The following is a 21,391-nucleotide window of genomic DNA, read 5'->3' as shown; positions in this document are numbered from 1 at the left end:
AAATATGGAATATGTGGTGCTGGGGATTTAACTGGGTTAGCAAAAAGCACATGCTTTACCTGCAATACTATATTTCTTAGGCCCTTATTCTTCAAAAGTGGGAAAATTATTTCATTAATTCAGATTTCTATGAAAATAAAAGGATATTTATAAAAATATGGATGCCATTTTTAAATCCAAAGAATCTAGATACCTTCCATTATTTCTTTGAACGTCTATTATCAGCGTTTCTGTTTCCTTTTAATCCAGTCATCCCTGGAATCAGAATTTTGCTAAATTTTCAAAGAAAAAGGTAAATGTAAAAATGCAGTGAGGTTTTTTTCCCAGATTTTTTCACCCTAAAATTATTTTAGGAATAAATCCAGAAGAATGTTGATTATGATAAAGACAATCAGTTGATTATGAAAAAGGCAATCTGAGTTTCCCAGCCTTTTGTCCTGTGTTCCATGTCCTCTTCTTTTCCATCCTTTTTCACACTATTATACCCATAGATATAATATCTCAGAATCTACTCAAAGTCTTATTCATGCTTCAGAGCACCTATTCATTAGGAAATTATATCACTCACATATTTCTTATTTAAGCCAGTTAGTGAAGAGACAGAATTTGGATCCAGATAGTGATGTAAATTCTGGAAGAGAATGGAATAATAATTCCAAAGTTTAAGATATTATGAAATAAAACATAGTGGATGGGATCGATTGTTATACTTCTTTGTGTATTGTGTGATACATCTGTGAAACTTCTCTGTACACATATAATATAGAAGTGCATGCAAGTTTTATATACACACTTTCATGTTTTCTATTTCTTAGGAATGTATAATTTATACTGGGCATTTTAACTGTAATGAATTTTAAATCAGTACTTAAAATTTTGGTGAGTAACTGAAATCTTAACATAAGTCAACTGTAACTAACCAAAACAAATTAAAATTATCCTAAAATCTTTTGCTAAACCATAACACCCAAAAGGAGAGAGAGAGAGAGAGAGAGAGAGAGAGAGAGAGAGAGAGAGAGAGAGAGAGAGAGAGAGAACAAAAGGGAATGCCCTGCCACAGAGGCAGGGTGGGATAGGGGTGATGGGAGGTAGGAGGGATATTGGGACCCCTGGTGGTGGAAAATGGGCACTGATGGAGGGATGGGTACTTGATCAATGTATAACTGAAACCCAAGCACAAAAATTTGTAAGTCTACAACTGTACTTCATGGTGTTTCACTAATAAAAATTAAAAAAAAAATCTTCTGCTAAACTTCCTGGTAGTGAGTCATGTTTATTAAAAAAATGAGGGCAGAATTGATCAGAGAACTGAACAAACCAAAAATAGTTCTCTTGTACCAAATATAGATACATGAATTTATTCATGTTGTTCTGAATAAATTAAATATGCAAACAATACAGGTAGCTCTTTGATTCCTATTCTCAAGCAACTATATTATTATAATTTGTCATCCAAAGCATACCTATTTAAGAGACACAAAGTATTTTGGTTATAAACTTCAGTATGATTTTTACAGTTTTCATTAATGAGATAATAGTTTTACGTATAATTCCCTATAAGGTTGGTCATTGTGGACTGCATTCTTCTCTTCAGATATGATCAATTAGGTTTCTAAGGCTAAGGAAAGTCTTGGACTGGAATGAATTCAAAAGAATAAATATCCTCTCAGATCCTCTTGGAAGCCACCCTGCCTGCTCCTCGGAAGGTTTGTCACTTTGCGCTGAAATTTCACATTTATAATAGGTAAAGGTAAAAGGTAAAGGCCCTCCCATTGATCATCAATTTGCTCGAGCGGGCCCAGTAACGTCTCCATTGGAGACTTTGTTGTTACTGTGTCTGGCATATCGAATACTCTCGGTAGCTTGCCGGGCACTCTGAGAGGGGCAGAGGAATCGAACTCGGGTCAGCCATGTTGGCCGCGTGCAAGGCAAACGCCCTACCCACTGTGCTATCGCTCCAGCAATTGAGCACATAAAAATGTGTTTTGTTATAGGACTTTTGTCTCCTTCCAACTAAATATACATAAATGAGATTTTTCTTTTCTTCCTCTCTTTTGTTGTTCTAACTTTCACATGGATCAGTCTTTAGAATTAACTGAGTATAAGGGATGTTTATTCTAATGTATTGAAAGCTCTCAGAAGAATCTGTAGGACTCAGTTCTCAGAGGAGAGAGTAGCAGGAAAAAAAAGATGAGTATTAGCATAATATTTCACATTTTATAAACTACTTTTTCTGTATAGTTAAAAGATATAAAATGTGTGTTCCTCTTTGTGCGCATGTTAAAGAGGGAAAAGACTAGTACTTGTTTAATTTGTATGTTTGATGCAAAGAACAAATGAACATAACTTCATGAATATATAATGTAGCTGATGGCAGCTGGAATTATTTCTAGGCATCATTATGACTTTTCTCCAAGGTTAACACTGCTTATATGCTGGTAAAATTTTTAAATGGTTTTCTTATCCTATTTAACTGTGTCAAAGCAGACTCTTAATTTCTGACTCACTTTTCCTAGATTCATTTCCTTCAACTCAAAAAATTTCAGGACTTAGAAAGACTGAGTAGAAAACAGCGTGTTCCTCTGTTTTTGAATAGAATCCCTTCTCCAATTTTAAACTGAGGTGGCTTGATTTCCCAATTGAAATAGACTCTTCACTGTGGTACTTTTCTAGGTCTCTTTTTCCTATGTATAGAGGCAAAGCATACTATAATGTACCATACACTACAATGAACATTGGAAATCTGTCTCATTCAGTGTTTCAGTATATTGAATATTCAGTATCATCGAAGTATTTTCCTATAGTTAATTGTATATAATTTGAATTAGAATTTAGAAAAATTATAAATGCAAACGTTAAATGTAAATATTCCCAATTTGAATTACAATTCTCTCCAGACTTTTGTGGAATGTTATGATTTACCAAATATTTTTTCATAGAATTAGCAGTGTCAGATTTGATATGTAAGTGAAAAAAATATGGTGGATTAGGTGTATAGTGGCCAAAATCAAAATCATATACCTAAGAGTTAATGTAGCGCCTTGCCTCTATATTATAGCAAGGGAGCAGAGGCCTCTTTATGTCTTTACATTTGGCTCATGTGCTCTCATCGTTGTACACTGACATACTAATGCAGAATTCAAACGGAAGTGGGAAATGCAGAGTCATTATTCTCTCCTGAAATGTTCTAACTTAGTTTATAATAGTAATTGACAGCACATGATGATGTGAATACACAAATAAACACTATTCAAAAGTCATATTACTTTTATTCATTGAGTCATTAAACAGATACTTAAATTAAATTTCAAGCTAAGATCCAAGATCTGAAGTTACATTCAGAAACAAAATAGAAGATCCTTCTTTTTTCATTAGAACTTGGTTTAGTGGGGAGGATAAACATCAATTATATGACTATATAAACTTTCCAGGACACAGCATGTCCTAACTCCATGCCAGGCTGTCGTCATTAGGGCAACTCAGAGGGGGGCGAATTGAGTCTCTCTCCTCTCCCCAGCAAAGCCTAGGCAGCTGAAAACAGACAGAAGTCAACAGCTGCCATGCTCATGGTCACTCTCTACAGGCTCAGGTGAGCCTCACCCACAAATGAATCTTCAGAAAAACCCAGGTATGTGGGACCCGTGACTGAAATCTCTAAGCTCACTCAGGGAGGTAATGGGCCTTCTCTCCCCATCTCCCAAGTTTTCCAGTAGCTTGGCAGTCACACACACAGCTGTCCCTATCCCCATATAATCTCATCAAAAGCCAACATCCAGAAACTCAGAAATAAAGCTCTGGGAAGAGATCAGCATAGGCCTCACCCATGAGTGAACCTGCTGTATAACCATATCCTAAATTTTAGAATTTCTGGACTTCTCATACTCTATCTCACTGTTTTACCAAGAGTAGTACACAATATTGGATTGGCTCCAGGATAAAATAAAACAACCTCTACACACTTTCCTCTAAGGAAACTTTACTGGACCATTTTTACTGAATTATTCATAACAAGCAATACAAAATTAAATGGTTTTGGTTCTGATTTGGGGGAACATTTCGGGATTTGGGGTGGGAACATTTGAAATATGGTGGTAGGAGTGTGCAATGGTGGTGGGATTGGTGTTTGAGTAGTAAATGCAATGAAATATTGTGGAGAATGTTATAAAAATAAAATTAAATTTAAGAAAACCTATAAACTGTCCAAGAATAAAATGAAAAGTATTAGTGAGGAACTATCACTTAATCACTTAATTTCCCGTTACTTGTCGATTTGCTCAAGCGGGCGCCAGTAACGTCTCCATTTGTCCCTGTCACGTGCTAGTGTAACCCAATGGCATCTGTTCGCTTTGGGAACATAAAGAGCCTCAAACCGATCATTAATGATCTTGATGAAGAAGTCTGACCATCTGGTAGGTGGGCAGCCATGCGGTCTTTTGACATCCTGTGGAATCCAGATGGTAACGGCTCTAGTCCAGCGGTCGTCTTTAAATCTCATTACGTGACCAGCCTATCTGATTTTTGACACCTTGACAAATGAGACAGCATCCCTGATTCTTGATCATGGACGGATGTTGGAACTCCGGATTCTTTCTCTCATTTGAGTGAAACGTGATGTTCCAAGAATAGCTCTTTCTATTCTTCTTTGGGAGACCTGAATAGCGTTCTCATCCTGTTTGCGTAGGGCCCAGGTCTCTGAGGCATATGTTAATGCAGGAAGAACAGTGGAATCAAAGAGATGTGCCCAGAGCCGGAGGTTCTTCGTCCTCTTAGCTATTTCTTCGACGTTCTTGAAGGTGTTCCAAGCCGCTCTCTTTCTCCTGCGCAGCTTGGGTGCCAGGTCATTTGTCATGTTGACTTCTCGACCTAGGTACACATAGCTGTTGCATTCGGAGATGGTCATTCAGTTGAGAGCGAATGGGGTGTAAGGAATGAGGCTGTTTCTCATAAACATTGTCTTCGTAAGATTCAGCTGTAGTCCTACCTTTCCACACTCACGGTCAAAGTCGGCCAGCATTTGTGCCGCTTGGCTGATGTTTGTTGTTATTAAAACAATGTCATCAGCAAAGCGAAGGTGGTGTAGTTGCCGACCATCTATCTTCACTCCCATTCCTTCCCATTCCAGTCGTCGCATGATGTTCTCGAGGGTGGCACTGAAGAGTTTCGGTGAAATGGTATCACCCTGCTGCACCCCTCTCTTGACATCAACAATCACTTCTTTGTAGAATGGTGAGATCCTGGTAGTGAATCCGCAATAGAGCTCACGGAGGATCCTGATGTATTGGGCTTGAATGCCCTGATTGGCTAGGGCTTCAATGACCGCTTCCGCCTCAACAGAATCAAAGGCCTTCTTTAAGTCAATGAACGTTAGACAGAGCGGCATCTTGAACACCTGAGAAACCTCAATGAGCTTGGTTATTGTGTGGATATGGTCAATGGTGCTGAATCCTTTGCGGAACCTGGCTTGCTCGCATGGTTGTCCTTCATCTAGTGTTCTGCCAGTCCTATTTAGGGTGACTCAAGTGAACAACTTGTAGATGACAGACAAAAGGCAGATCCGGCAATAGTTGCCAATGTCATGGATGTCTCCCTTCTTGAACAGTACTATGGTCCTGCTGGTTTTCCATTGGGACAGAACCTTGCATTCAGACAGGTAGCTGTGAAGAGCCGGGCCAGTGTATTGATGAGTACTGATGGCAGGTTCTTCAGGTGTTCAGGTCTGACCTTGTCTGGGCCGGGTGCTGTTCGTTTCTTTACCACGAAATGGCGGGTTGGATTTCGGAAGGGAGAACATTGGGAATGACATATCCATCCTGTGGAATTTGGTATGTCGGTAAGTGGACATGGCTATCGAAGAGATTTGAGTAGAAGTCATGGGTCAATTGCCATTCTGGAGGATATGATGCATCCATCAGGACGTCGGAGGGCAGTCATCTTGGTCTTGTAATTGGCAAAGGACAGGCGGGCATTACGAATACTTTTCCCAGATTCTGCTGCATCTACCAGCACTTCTGCTCTTCTCTCTTTGAGATCTTCCTTGATCACATCTCTGCACTGCTTTGCAAGCTCGGACGTTAGCTTGCGGTTGCCTGAGGCATGCGCCAAACCACGCCGGTGAAGAAGCTCAAGAGTTTTCGAAGACAGGCGTTTTTTTGTGGCTATCTCTCTCTTGGCGTTCCTCGCACATTCATGGAGGTGCTGTACCAGTCGATCGTATTCCTCGTCAATGTTGTCAACAATGGCATCTTCCTATGTTGCCACAATAGTGCCAAAGAGCTTCCAGTTGGTGGTAGTTCTGGGAGTTCTCTTTTTAAACTTTGCAGCCCTTTCTCCCCGCTCTGTGAAGTAGAATTTTGCACGAAGGAGATGGTGGTCCGATCCCGTTCAGAATTTTGGGACAACAGCGACATCGGCAGGCAAAACTGTCGATTGAATATGATGTGGTCTATTTCGTTGAGGAACTAAGGAGAACCTTATTTATTTATTTTTACACTACCATATGTGTTTAAAAGTACACATTCACAGTTTTTCAGATATATATTAGGACACGATCACCATCACCGAAGTACTAGTAGTTCTATGATGTAGATAAATGCATCTCCTTTTCCCTTTTACTCCAACCAATTTCCCTTCTAGAAACGTTAGTTCTGTTGTCTGAATTTAAGAGTCATTTTTGTTTTGTTTTGTCTCATTTTCTTTGTTTCTTTATATTCTATCTATGAGTGAAATCATCTGGTATTTGTCTTTCTCCTTGTTTATTTCACTTAGTATTATTCCCTTAAATTATATTTATGCTGTCAAACATAAAATAAAAAAGATTTTACATTTTATTTTTATAGTTAAATAACATATGTATGTTTATAAAATCTTCTTAATCATGTTGTTGGCCACTTGGATTATTTCCATACCTTGTATTTTATAAGTCGTTCTTCAATGAATATAGGGCTTAAGGAGAATATATATCATTTCAAAAGAGTGTTTTTAGTTTCTTTGGATTGATACCTAGAAATGATGTTGTTGGATCATAAGTACTTCTATTTTAATTTTTGTGTAATCTTCATACTATTTCCAAAGTAGATAAACTAATATTTTAAATGTTGTCTAAACTTTTATTAATTTTATTTATTAATTTCAAATTTTATTTATTTATTTAAATTTATTTATTTATTTAAAACAAAAAATTTTAACATTTTCCTATTCGCTAAATCTAGGCTAATTGTTTATTTGTAGGCTTTTTGATATAGTCTATTTTTGGAAAGGTAAGGTTAAAACATTTTGTGGTTTTGATTTGTATTTCCCTGATAATAAGTGATTATGAACATTATTTTCATGTGCTTGTTAGATATCTGTACATCTTATCTTGAGAACTTTTTTCAAATATTTTGCCCACACTTTGATTAGGTTGGTCTGTTTTTGCTATAATTGTTGAATTGTATGTGCTATTTCTATTTCTTGGATATTTTATTCTTTGTTCGATATATATGATGTACAAATGTTTCTCCCATTTAATAGGATGTCTTCTCATTTTAATAATAATTTATTTTGCTGCACAGATGTTCCTGTTGTTATTGCTGCTTGATATCTGCCATTTGTTTATTTTTTTCCTGTTGTGCAATACTACTGCACTTCTACCACTACCAAAGTGCCAAAGGCATTCTACTTCTGCAAACAAAATTTCTGAACATAGTTAATTGCACGTGCATTGAAAGTACAGCTGCATTGCATTCAGCTTAAGAACTTCACATCGGGACCCATGGCCTAGAATGGAACGAACAGGGTGAGAGACTGTCTGAGTTCATCATGTCGACCAAGACCATTCATGGTAACTCACAGTTCCAGAAGGCAGAATCTAAACGATGGACATGGGAGTCTCCCGGTAGACGATTCCACAACGAAATAGACCACATCATATTCAATCGACGGTTTTGCCTGACTGATGTCGCTGTTGTCCCAAAATTTCGAACGGGATCGGACCACCGTCTCCTTCGTGCAAAATTCTACTTCACAGAGCGGGGAGAAAGGGCTGCAAAGTTCAAAAAGAGAACTCCCAGAATGACCACCAACTGGGAACTCTTTGGTACTATTGCGGCAACATGGGAAGATGCCATTGTTGACAACATTGACGAGGAATACGATCGACTGGTTCAGCACCTCCATGAATGTGCGAGGAACGCCAAGAGAGAGATAGCCACAAAAAGTCGCCTATCTTCGAAAACTCTTGAGCTAATTCGCCAGCGTGGTTTGGCGCATGCCTCAGGCAACCGCAAGCTAACGTCCGAGCTCGCAAAGCAGTGCAGAGATGCGATCAAGGAAGACCTCAAAGAGAGAAGAGCAGAAGTACTGCTAGATGCGGCAGAAGCCGGGAAAAGTATTCGTAACGCCCGCCTGTCCTTCGCCAACTATAAGACCAAGATGACTGCCCTCCGACGTCCTGATGGATCCATCACATCCTCCAGAACGGCAATGGAGAAGATTATCCATGACTTCTACTCAAATCTCTTCGATAGCCATGTCCACTTGCTGACATACCAAATTCCACAGGATGGGTATGTCGTTCCTAACGTTCTCCCTTCCGAAATCCGACACGCCATTTCGTTGGTAAAGAAGCAAACAGCACCCGGCCCAGACAAGGTCAGACCTGAACACCTGAAGAACCTGCCGTCAGTACTCATCAATACACTGGCTCGGCTCTTCACTCGCTACCTGTCTGAATGCAAGGTTCCGTCCCAATGGAAAACCAGCAGGACCGTACTACTGTTCAAGAAGGGAGACATCCATGACATTGGCAACTATCGCCCGATCTGCCTATTGTCTGTCATCTACAAGCTGTTCACTCGAGTCATCCTGAATAGGATTGGCAGAACACTAGATGAAGGACAACCATGCGAGCAAGCAGGGTTCCGCAAAGGATTCAGCACCATCGACCATATCCACACGGTAACCAAGCTCATTGAGGTTTCTCGGGAGTTCAAGATGCCGCTCTGCTTAACGTTCATTGATTTAAAGAAGGCCTTTGATTCTGTTGAGGCGGAAGCGGTCATTGAAGCCCTAGCCAATCAGGGCATTCAAGCCCAATACATCAGGATCCTCCGTGAGCTGTATTGCGGATTCACTACCAGGATCTCACCATTCTACAAAGAATTGATCGTTGATGTCAAGAGAGGGGTGCGGCAGGGTGATACCATTTCACCGAAACTCTTCAGTGCCACCCTCGAGAACATCATGCGACGACTGGAATGGGAAGGAATGGGAGTGAAGATAGATGGTCGGCAACTACACCACCTCCGCTTTTATGATGACATTGTTTTAATAACACCAAACATCAGCCAAGCGGCACAAATGCTGGCCGACTTTGACCGTGAGTGTGGAAAGGTAGGACTACAGCTGAATCTTACGAAGACAATGTTTATGAGAAACAGCCTTGTTCCTGACGCCCCATTCGCTCTCAATGGAACAACCATCTCCGAATGCAACAGCTATGTGTACCTAGGTCGAGAGGTCAACATGACAAATGACCTGGTACCCGAGCTGCGCAGGATGAAGAGAGCGGCTTGGAACGCCTTCAAGAACGTCGAAGAAATAGCTAAGAGGATGAAGAACCTCCGGCTCTGGGCACATCTCTTTGATTCCACTGTTCTTCCTGCATTAACATATGCCTCAGAGACCTGGGCCCTACGCAAACAAGATGAGAACGCCATTCATGTCTCCCAAAGAAGAATAGAAAGAGCTATGCTTGGAATATCATGTTTCACTCAAATGAGAGAACGAATCAGGAGTTCTGACATCCGTCGACGATCAAGGATCAGGGACGCTGTCTCATATGCCAAGGTGTCGAAAATCAGATGGGCTGGTCACGTAATGAGATTTAAAGACGACCGTTGGACTAGAGCTGTTACTGATTGGATTCCACGGGATGTCAAGAGACCGCGTGGCCGCCCACCTACCAGATGGTCAGACTTCTTTGTCAAGATCATGAACGATCGGTTTGAGGCCCTCCATGTTCCCGGAGCGAAGAGATGCCATTGGGCTACACTAGCATGCGACAGGGACAAATGGAGACGTTACTGGCGCCTGCTCGAGCAAATCGAAGACTAACGACGACTAACGGGAAGTTAAGTGATTAAGTGAATTAAGTTAATTGCACACTGAATCACTTGTGGAGGAACTAAGAAAAGAAAATATGGGACTACAAATTTATGTTATTTTAAATGTATTATTATATTCCAATGATTATTATCCTTTGTCCATAACACCACAGTTTATAAGCATCTCTGCTTCCCTTTCTGCAAGATAAGTTACATCCTACTTTCTCTAAGAGAGAGTGTGATGGACAAGGAAGTGAGTGGGGAGGAGTGAGAGGAAGAAAAAGGAGTCAGGGGAAGAATAACAGGATACAAAATGTAATCTTAATTCTTCTAATATTTCTGACTTCTTGCATCATACCAATTTCAGGACTCAAAAAAGTGCTCTGTGTGTTTGATAAAATACACAGAGGAATCAGTAATATTTGTACAGAAATTAACAATACTATTATTGAAAAAACTACTTCTACTATTGAAAATGTATAAACCTTAATGATATTTCCCCCCTTAGGCCTCAGGTACCCCTAGTTCAGAGTTTATTCCATAACAATAACAAAACAACTATATTTATAGCTCAAATAAATTTACAAATTTTACTTTAATTTATTGATTCCACAAATTCAGCATAGTAATTTAGTCAACTTTTATCTGATTTTATTGCAGTTTGGTATTGTTAAGCCTTAGGAGAAACTATATCTGGTACCCTATTGATAAAATATATTTTGAGAGAGACCCATCAGTCTGAATGAATTGTTAGTATTTCACAAAGTAATAGATGTTAGGATTTGTAAGAACTATAAGGAATAATTTTATCCAAATACCCAAATATAGATGAAAGAAAATAGTATTCAACTAGAAGGAAGGCCCCCAAAGGGGTTATGAATGACTTCACCATAAATAATAATTTAAGGATTAGAACAGAGAGTTATTAAAGATATGATCATGTGGGGAAGTATGGTTAGGTTCAAACTTAGTAAGTCTAAACTGAAATTGAATATGAGTTTATATGTTTATATTTTATTATGATAGTCTTTATTTTGTTTTTCTGTTTTGTTTGAGTTTTTATTTTGTTTTTCTGGTTTTTTTTTAAACAGTTGTGGTCAGGACTTACTCCTGGCTCTGTGCTCAGGAATCAGAAGTGCCAGAGTGTGGGGGCCCAATTGGGGATTAAATTTAGTTGTGTTACATACAGTGTAAAAACCCTCCCACAGTACTATTTCGCTGTCCTTATATTTTAAATAATTAAAAAAGTTTTAGGCACTGCTATTTACGATATCATTAATGGTAGGGTTTCATTCGTAAAGAATTCAACACCATACCCTCCACCAGAGAGCTCCCTTTTCTCCACCATGTCACAGCACCTTCACCCGCTCCCCCATCCCACTACCCCTCACACCACCATCACATAATTGCCCCATGTGGTAAAATGATTTATCCACTTTCCTCCTAAAGATGAGTTGTCAGTTTCTTTGCCCATTTGTTATTCTGCTATGTTTCCTTATACCCCACAGATGGGGATACCATTCTATGTCTTTTCCTCTCCTTCTGACTAACTTTGCTTCATGTGATACTGTCCAGACACATCCAAATTGCAAAACTTCATTTTTTCTTAAAAGCAAGTAATATTTCTTATACTTGTATATAAGTACTATGTGGCAATTTACCATACTAAAGCAAATCAGATTGGTACCTTTGATTTCCATCTGCAGGGATTGATCATAGGGAATGAGACAAACACACCAGAACTGTCCGAGCTTTAGGGTGGAGTAGGCAGTCCAGGGGAGCCCAGAGACTTGACATTTATCCAGCTCAATATTGTTCTCCCACCTGCCTCCCAACCTATGAGTTATCATTTAAGTTCAAAGAGAAATTAAAACAGCAGCACATCAAAATTCAATGAGTGAATTACATACAGAAATTAATATATTTTTCTTTTTTTATTTATTTATTTTTCTTTTTACAGCATGCACAGAAGTTGCTTTGGTCCATATCCATGATTATTAGAGGCTATTTCTGGCTCTGTAATAACAAGTGATACTTGGCAGTGTTAAGGAGTGATAAATGCTAAGCATTTAACCAGGTTCAGAGGCATACAAAGCAAGTGCATTAGCCTCTGTCTAGTTTTTTTTTAATATTAAATCACAGTGAGATATACAGTTACAGAGTTGAATTTTAGTCATACAGTGTTCCAACACTCATTCCTTCACCAGTGTACATTTAGTACCACCAATGTCCCAATATCCCTTTCCCATTCCCCCACCCTACTCCCCCAGCAGAAATGGAGACACATGCTCTGCTCATGGATCAGAAGAATTAATATTGTCAAAATGGCAATACTACCAAAGCATTTTGCAGATTCAATGCAGTTCCTATAAGAATATTCGTAACATTTTTCAAATAAATAGGTCAAACTTGGGGCTGAGCAATAGTACAGCAGATATAACATTTACCTTGCATGAAGCTGACCCAGGTTCAATCCCCGGTAACCCATATGGTCCCCCAAGCACCGCCAGGAGTAATTCCTGAGTACAGAGGCAGGAGTAACCCCTGGATGTGACCCAAAAAGCGAAAGAGAAAGAAGAAAGAAAGAAAGAAAGAAAGAAAGAAAGAAAGAAAGAAAGAAAGAAAGAAAGAAAGAAAGAAGAGCCAAACTCTCCTGGAATTCATACAGAACAATAAACCACGATAAATAGCAACAGGAATCCTTAGGCAAAAGAAGATAGGAAGCATCACCTTCCCCAATTTCAAACTGTACTACAAATGGCTGTAGCGATAGCACAGCGGTAGGGTGTTTGCCTTGCATGCAGCCAACATGGCCGACCCGAGTTCGATTCCTCCGCCCCTCTCGGAGAGCCCAGGAAGCTACCGAGAGTATCTCACCCGCATGGCAGAGCCTGGCAGGCTCCCCGTGACGTATTCGATATGCCAGACACAGTAACAACAAAGTCTCCAATGGAGACGTTACTGGGCCCGCTCGAGCAACTCTATGATCAATGGGAGGGCCTTTACTTACTTTTACTTACTACAAAGGGCTGGAGCGATAGCACAGCGGTAGGGTGTTTGCCTTGCATGCAGCCAACATGGCCGACCCAAGTTCAATTCCTCCGCCCCTCTCGGAGAGCTCAGCAAGCTACCGAGATCATCTCGCCCACACGGCAGAGCCTGGCAAGCTGCCCGTGCCATATTCAATATGCCAAACACAGTAACAAGTGTCACAATGGAGACGTTACTGGGCCCGCTCGAGCAAATTGATGAACAACGGGAGGACCGTGGACCCTGGACTACAAAGTGTTAGTAATGAAAACAGCATTGTAGTGGAATAAAGACAGACCTGCACATCAACGGAATACATTTAAATATCCTGACACAGATAATCAAATATATGATCATTTAATATTTGACAAAAGAAGAAGAAAACATAAAATAAAACAAGGAAAGCCTCTTTAATAAGTGGTGCTGAGAAAACTGGGCAACAACATGTAAAATAATGAACTCATACCTCTACCTAATGCCTTGCACAAAAAGTAGATCAAAATGGATTAAAGACCTCAACAGCAGACCTGAATCCATAGAGCACATGGAAGACTAGTGTATTTCACACAATCAGTAGGAATCCCTAACGTACAAAAGTTGTGACAATTCTTATTCTATCTTTCCCTGTGCTCTTCCTTTATATCTAAAAACACTGACCTGTGTTATTCTATCATTTCCTGGGCATATTTTTGCCTGCCTGTGGGAGCATTTTTGTGGACCTGTTTATGAAGTTTAACACCTAAGCTTTTTTTTTTTTTTCAGGAGATTATCCCAGTCCTGGGTTTTTTTGTTAGAGGGAGGATTTCCTATACTATCAAATTTTTTTTATCTAGTCATCTGTCCTTAAACACTTGAATTTTTCATATTTTTGATTTTTGCTAATAGTGCTACTATGAACACAGAAGTGAAAATGGCTTTTCTGGATACTTTTTGTTACATTGGGGTACATGTTAAGAAGTGAAGTTTGCTAGGTCATATAGAGAAGCTTAATTCTTAGGTTTTTAAAAAGTGTCCCTCTATTTTTCCAAAAACACTGGACTAGTACACATTACCACCAATAGTGAAAGAGATTCCTTCTATCCCTATATCCACGCCAACACTGGTTGTTTTTCTGCTTTGTTTGTTGGTGTCTTGCTCCATCTCCTAGAGCTGAATGTATCTTGACTATCCACCCTTTTTAAGATAACTGGTGGGGAAAATTCTCTCCCTATCTGTATGGTGTCATTTTGACATGGTCATTATTTCCTTCATGGTCCAGAAGCGTCTTGTTTGATATATTTCATTATTGTGGGTTCCATTTGCTAGTCAATAGCATTGCATCATTGCTTCAAAGTCATGAAGTGTTCTTCTTTATTTCTCTCAATATAATATATGGATTCAGTTCTGATATCAAAGTTTTTAATCCATTCTGATTTGATTTTTGTGCATAGTGTTAGAAAGTGTCCTTAATTTTTATTTATTTATTTATTTATTGCTTTCGAGCAACTAGATTTTTCAAAACAATTTGTTAAAAAGGTTCGCCTTGCTCCACTTCATAACTTTTACTATTTATCAAAGATTAACTTTTGTAATTTGTCTCTGGACTCTAAGTTCTGTTCCAATGGCCTGAAAATCTATACTTATTCCAGTACCACACTTTTTTAAAAATGAGTTTTAAGATAAGAACCTATGAAATTTGGAGCTAGTGCATGACCATCTGACAATGCCGTCCAGAAACTTCAGATCTGTAGAACTGGAATAAGCTTGTGGACCCTACTTAGTGAAGATGTGAAGTTAGGTTACAGAAGCCAACTAAACTCAATGTACAAAAGCAGCAATAGAAGACTCAACTAGCAACAAACTTCTTAATAAATCTTCAGACAAAGAAAGAAAGAAGAAAAGAAAGAAAGAAAGAAAGAAAGAAAGAAGAGAGAAAGAGCAAGAAGAAAGAGAGAAAGAAAGAGAAAAAGAGAAAGAAGCAAAAGAGAGGGAGGAAGGAAAGAAAAAAGAAAATAAGCAAAAGAGAGGAACGAAGAAAGGAAAGAAAGAAAGAAAGAAATTAAAGAAAGAAAGAGATAAAGAAAGCAAAAGAAAGGAAAAGAACAAGAGAAAGAGAGGAAAGCAAAATGAAAAAGAATCTAGTTGTTCTTTCATTAACATACCTTATCTCATTTTTCTGTGATAATCACCTTTTCTACTTTTCCCCCAATTCTGTGTCTCTAGGGTAATGCCTCTGGAATAATTTCAATTTGGTAACGTCTAACCCATTGAAAGAGCAGTGTATTTATACTATGGACAGACTGCTAGAATAGAATACAATAAAATCACTTATATGAAATTGTTAACAGAATGGTAGTTTTTCCTGTATTAAGTTATTGAAGTAAAAACATATTAACTAGGGCCTCTGACAGATTGTATCTTCTGCATCTTCATTTTCAAAATAAGTCCGACAACAACCAACATTTCTAAACGTTAATTGCATTGGTTGAAGTACAATAGAGCTGTGATCTTCAAATATTGGTCCATGGATTTTTGCTGGTTTGTAAGTATAGAAAGGTTGGGGAAAAACTCTACCACTTTTATTATAACTGTTGATCCATGGACCAATATGCAGAATGGGTGCTGGTCTCTAGGTATAAAATGCACGTAGCATTGTAGCACTGTTCTTCCGTTGCTCATCGATTTGCTCAAGCGGGCACCAGTAAAGTCTCCATTTTGAGACTTTGTTGTGAGTGTTTTTGGAATATCGAATACGTCACAGGTTGCTTGTCAGGCTTTTCCATGCAGGCGGAATACTCTCGGTAGATTGTTGGGCTCTCAGAGAGGGGTGGAAGAATCGAACCTAGGTCGGCCATGTGCAAGGCAAATGCCCTACCTACTATGCTATTGCTCTGGCCCAGGTATAAAATAACTTATAATAATGTAGTAGAAGGTATGTTATAAATAATAACATCAATTTTTATTCTTGGTGTTTGCTCAGCCTCCCTACAGGCTTTCAACATGTATTATCTTATTATTATCTCACTTTAAATACTGTTAAACTTTTCTCCAGTTCACTTTCTTTTGTCCACACCACAATACTTGCTTCTCACTTAAAAGAAGATGCAGAATTTCAGTTGGTTTCTACTGATAAACTGAATAGCTCTAGGAAGAGATAACAACATAGAATATTAATTTTCTTCTTCTGAGGATAGTATATAGATGTCACAAATGTAATTTTTATAATTTTAAATGTTTTCTCATAAAATGTTAATATACAAGTATTTCTTGTATATTAACTCAGAAATTTTATGAGTTATAATTGTGTAAACATATGATGAATAATTCTATGAAAATTTATATTGAATATCAAATGATTACAACACCAAATTGTTACTGATTCATTTTGGACTCATGAAAACTAGTAGACACTTTCAGTAGGTGACTCTATTATAGAAATGTTCTTATCTCATTTTCTGTCAAAGTTAATAAATTTGTGACCTCGAGCTAGTTACTTAAACTGTTTGGTCTTCCTTTCATTACAAACCTAAGGAATTAACCTATAATTCCTTTGATCATCTACTTGCTATAAATCATCTTATAAGCTATTAAAATCTATAGTAAATAAGGGGGAATAGGATTAATTACTGTAAAAACTCCTTTATACATAAAACTTTCTGTATGAGCTTCCTTTAACCTCATCCATTGCTCTTAATATGACATAATTCATACTTCACAGAGAAAGTTCCTCAAAATTTCTTATAAGCAAAACACTTTTAAAGTAACTTTCATGTGTTGGTTATCAATTTTTAAATAATTAAGTTTTCTAAGATAAACAATTCTGAAGAAAGCATTAGGCAAACTCTTTCTTCTTGTAAAGACAAGACAATGTATTTCCCTCTATAATTGGGTCTTGGTAGAATCCTGCATTATTTTAATACTTATGCCTTGTGTTCTTATTCATATTTTCATGGAAATCAACCAATGTGACATGTGTAAATTTAATAAAAATGCAATTAAAGTTTTTTGAATGAAGCATTTTTGTTTTTTAATTTTAAATTTATGACCTAAATGCCAATACAAAACTAACAATTTCCCAGTAATTCAAGTTTCTATTTCCAAAAGAAAAAAAGACAGGCCTCAATAATTTTTGAATAAAAATGTCTCTTGCTTTTAGAATGGAAGTTTTATTTCCTAATATGAGAAAAACAGAATATTAGACTAGTATATTTATACTACAAGGAGCTCAGATAGAGAAGGGAGCACCAAATAAAAGGTGTTGGGAGGATCCTCCCAGGATGGGAGAAGCATGCTGAAAGTAGACTATAGACCAAACATGATTGCCACTCAATGCCTCTTTTGCAAACCACAACACCCAAAAGGAGAGAGAGAACAAAAGGGAATGCCCTGCCACAGAGGCAGGGTGGGATGGGGGGGATGGGGGGTGGGAGGGATACTGGGATCCGTGGTGTAGGGAAATGGGCACTGATGGAGGGATGGGTATTTGATCATTTTGTAATTGAAACACAAGCACAAAAATTTGTAAGTATACAACTGTACCTCATGGTGTCTCACTAATAAAAATTAAAAAATTAAAAAAAAACTTTTGAACTTTTTTACTAGGCATATAAATTTAAAAAACTTACTTTCTATGATCAGTTTCTTCAACTAAATAATAAAAATGTTAGTTATTAAGTAGGTTATTTATGTGTGAAGCTAATTCTTACAAATACTTGGAATGTGGTGACTGTTAATGATTAATAGTGATATTTTCTGAAGGATTTCACACATGATTTGTTAATAATATGTGAGATAAAACGATTCTTAGAACTAAGAATGAAGAATTAAACCCAGGTAAGGTGATGCAGAAATTATTTCAATGGTATCATACGTATCTTAATTATAAATGAGTTGTACATTTTTTTTGTCCGAAGGAAGATTAAGATAAAGAAAACTGAGGTAATATATGCACAATTCATTCCCCACTAAACTAAGTAGCTTAAAGGTTTTAGTTGGCATGATCTGCCCTACACTATAAAAACTGATGCATGATGTCGGTTCAATTATCCACACTAATGTACACTTACTTTTCTATGGCCTGTTTTAGAAAGCTAATTTTCTACCGTATGGAGGAGAGGATATTTGGGTTTGCCTAAGTATTGAGTAGAGGAGGAACACTTGCTTAGTCTTAGCAGTCTTGAATTCTTTACCATGGGTTTTAAACTTTTTATTAATACTTCCAATTATTCAAGGGGCTCTCACATGAAGACATGCTTTCATATTTTTTATATAATTTGAAGCTTGATATATGTGATCATTCACTGTTAGTGCATATTATCATAAGAAACATGGTATGGAACAATATAAATCAAAGGGATCCATTATTCTTAGAAAATTCTGAGGTAGTTAAGTGCAATGGGAAAACAAATCTGACTGTTTTTCAGAAGATTATGCTGAAAGAATATTCACTGCCACTGTAACTGTCCTCCGGTTGTTCATTGATTTGCTTGAGTGGACCCAGTAACATCTCCATTTTGAGACTTTTTGTTACTGTGTTTGGCATATTGAATACGTCACAGATAGCTTGACAGGCTTTGCCGTGTGGGCGAGATACTCTCGGTAGCTTGCCGGGCTCTCTCAGAGGGGTGGAGGAATCGAACCCAGCTTGGCCAGGCCGGCTGCGCGCAAGACAAATACCTTACCACTGTGCTATCGCTAATGCTGAGAGGACATAGAGAATTATATTTAGAAGATAATACTGAGAAGGACATTGAACAATGAGTAGGATTAAAATTGACAGCATTTGAAGAAAAAAAAGACATTTAAAATCTAGAAGGAAAAATCTGGAAGTGGTCTATCTAAAGACCATTGTGTAGTCTGGGGAGCAGAATTGTATGGACTATGGACCCATTCATGTTTCAGACAAGCTGATGAGACAGACCAATTTCTAGGCTTATTTGTTAAACCCATTGACAATTCCAGTTCATTCCTGATTTTTAGAATGTATCCTTACTAGTTTTTGCCACTAAATTCTTGCTCAAGCGGGCCCAGTAACGTCTCCATTGGAGACTTTGTTGTTACTGTGTCTGGCACATCGAATACTCTCGGTAGCTTGCCAGGCTCTCCGAGAGGGGCGGAGAAATCGAACTCAGGTTGGCCATGTTGGCTGCGTGCAAGGCAGACGCCCTACCCGCTGTGCTATCGCTCCAGCTTCTTATCTTTCCAGATTTCAAATAATTTGTCTTGCCTTTTATCACTGTCCACCAAGAATATTGAAGGTATTGAATATTAATTAATGACTGTAAGAAAATTCATTAATTATCTGTATCCTCACTTCTGTTCTTGTCCTACTCTCCTCAACTTATTATCAAACTAGTAACCAGAGTTACATTAACACTTAAGTGGTGACATATGTCTGTTTCCTTTGTTCAACCCCTGATATTTATGGCAAACTTTAGAATCTTCTAAGATCCTACATAATCTAGCTCCCTGTTATCTCAAGATAACATAAATTGATGGCATTTGAAGAAAAAAAACTTCAATAACTTCATCTGAAGGATCTCAATAGCATCAGACCGATCACATTTATCAAAACAAGTCACCACATTGGTTCTTATTTAATATTGTCCATAGGTTCTTGAAAATTGATTTTTGTAAATTCCATGGGTTCTTTCAATTTAACACAAAACAACATATAATGAAAACAGATCTAAAATGATATTGTTTCAATATAGGCTATACTTTTTTCTTTGTAAGTGTTATAATTGAATAAAATGGCATTTTTGATGTCCTCCTGGATTTATTTATAAAATTATTAAGCCCTAAAAATTTTATTAGTAATCAGTAATCATCTTAGTTAATTTTTCAGGAGTAGTAATTTTTCCTTGTTTTTCAGTTGTATGTCAATGTGCCTAATGATAGTGTCATTGATCTGAAAAAATTGCTCATACTGGCAGTGTATTTAATTATCTAATTATTATAAAATATACCTAGTATTATAGAAGTGCATTAATATTTGAGAAGTATGAAAATAGTTATACTGGAGGCCAATATATATATTTAAGTATGAGAACATCTTTCTATTATTTCTATAAGACAAAAACAGAGAATTAACTTTTCTAGTGGTGCCCGCTCAAGCAAATGGAAGAAAAATGGGATGACAGTGCTACAGTACAGTGCTAGTTACACATATCAATAGGTTTCTTTAGCCACTGTAATCATAATGAAATTTATTTAAATTAAAAAATAAAGACAACCATAATTATATTGATTTTGATATGTATATCAGTATTTTTATATTTGTAGATTTGATATTCATGGGGCTGGAGCAAAAGCACAGCGGTAGGGCCTTTGCCTTGCATGCAGCTGGCCCGGCTCAGCCGGGTTCAATTCCTCTGCCCCTCTCAGAGAGCCCGGCAAGCTACTGGGAGTATCTCACCCGCAAAGCAAAACCTGGCAAGCTACCCGTGACATATTCAATATGCCAAATACACTAACAACAAGTTTCACGATGGAGACATTACTGGGCCTGCTCGCGCAAATCAATGAACAACAGGAGGACAGTGACAGTGACAGTGACATTCATGTTCAGTACTCATTGCCTCTGATACAAGTATCTTAACTAAATATAACATCTTATTTTTTATCTTTACTACCAAACATGTCTATTTTATTACATCTCTGTTGTGTATATATTTTATTTTAGCTGGAATTTCAATATATTTCTTTAGGTTCATTTTATTATTAATCATTTTAAGTAATCTATTCTAAGCATGAAATGGCATGTCAAATTTCAGAAGGAAAAATGTTGGGAAAGGCATATACATCCTGTGGAATTTGGTATTGGGCAGGTAGATGTGGCTATCAAAGAGATCCGAGTAGAAGTCATGGATAATCTTCTCCATTGCCCTTCTGGAAGATGTGAGAGATCCATCAGGACATCAGAGAGCAGTCATCTTGGTCTTGTAGTTGGTGAAGGACAGGCGGGCATTGCCAATGCTTTTCCTGGCTTCTGCCACATCTGCCAGCATTGCTGCTCTTCTCTCTTTGGGTCTTCTTTGATCGCTTCTCTGAAATGCTTTGCAAGTTCAGATGTTCGCTTGCAGTTGCCTGAGGCTTGTGCTAAGACACATTGACAAATGAGCTTGAGAGTTTTTGAAGGCAGGCATCTTTTTGTGGCTATCTCTATCTTGGCGTTCCTTGCACAATCACGGAGGTGCTGACCAGTCAATTGTATTCTTCATCAATGTTGTCAACGAAGGCATCTTCACATGTTGACGCAATAGTGCCAAAGAGCTCCCAATTGGTGACAGTGACAGTTG

The sequence above is a fragment of the Sorex fumeus genome, unplaced genomic scaffold, assembly GCF_029834395.1.
Source record: "Sorex fumeus unplaced genomic scaffold, SorFum_2.1 ptg000034l, whole genome shotgun sequence".
Taxonomy (NCBI): domain Eukaryota; kingdom Metazoa; phylum Chordata; class Mammalia; order Eulipotyphla; family Soricidae; genus Sorex; species Sorex fumeus.
This window is presented reverse-complemented; position numbering follows the sequence as displayed.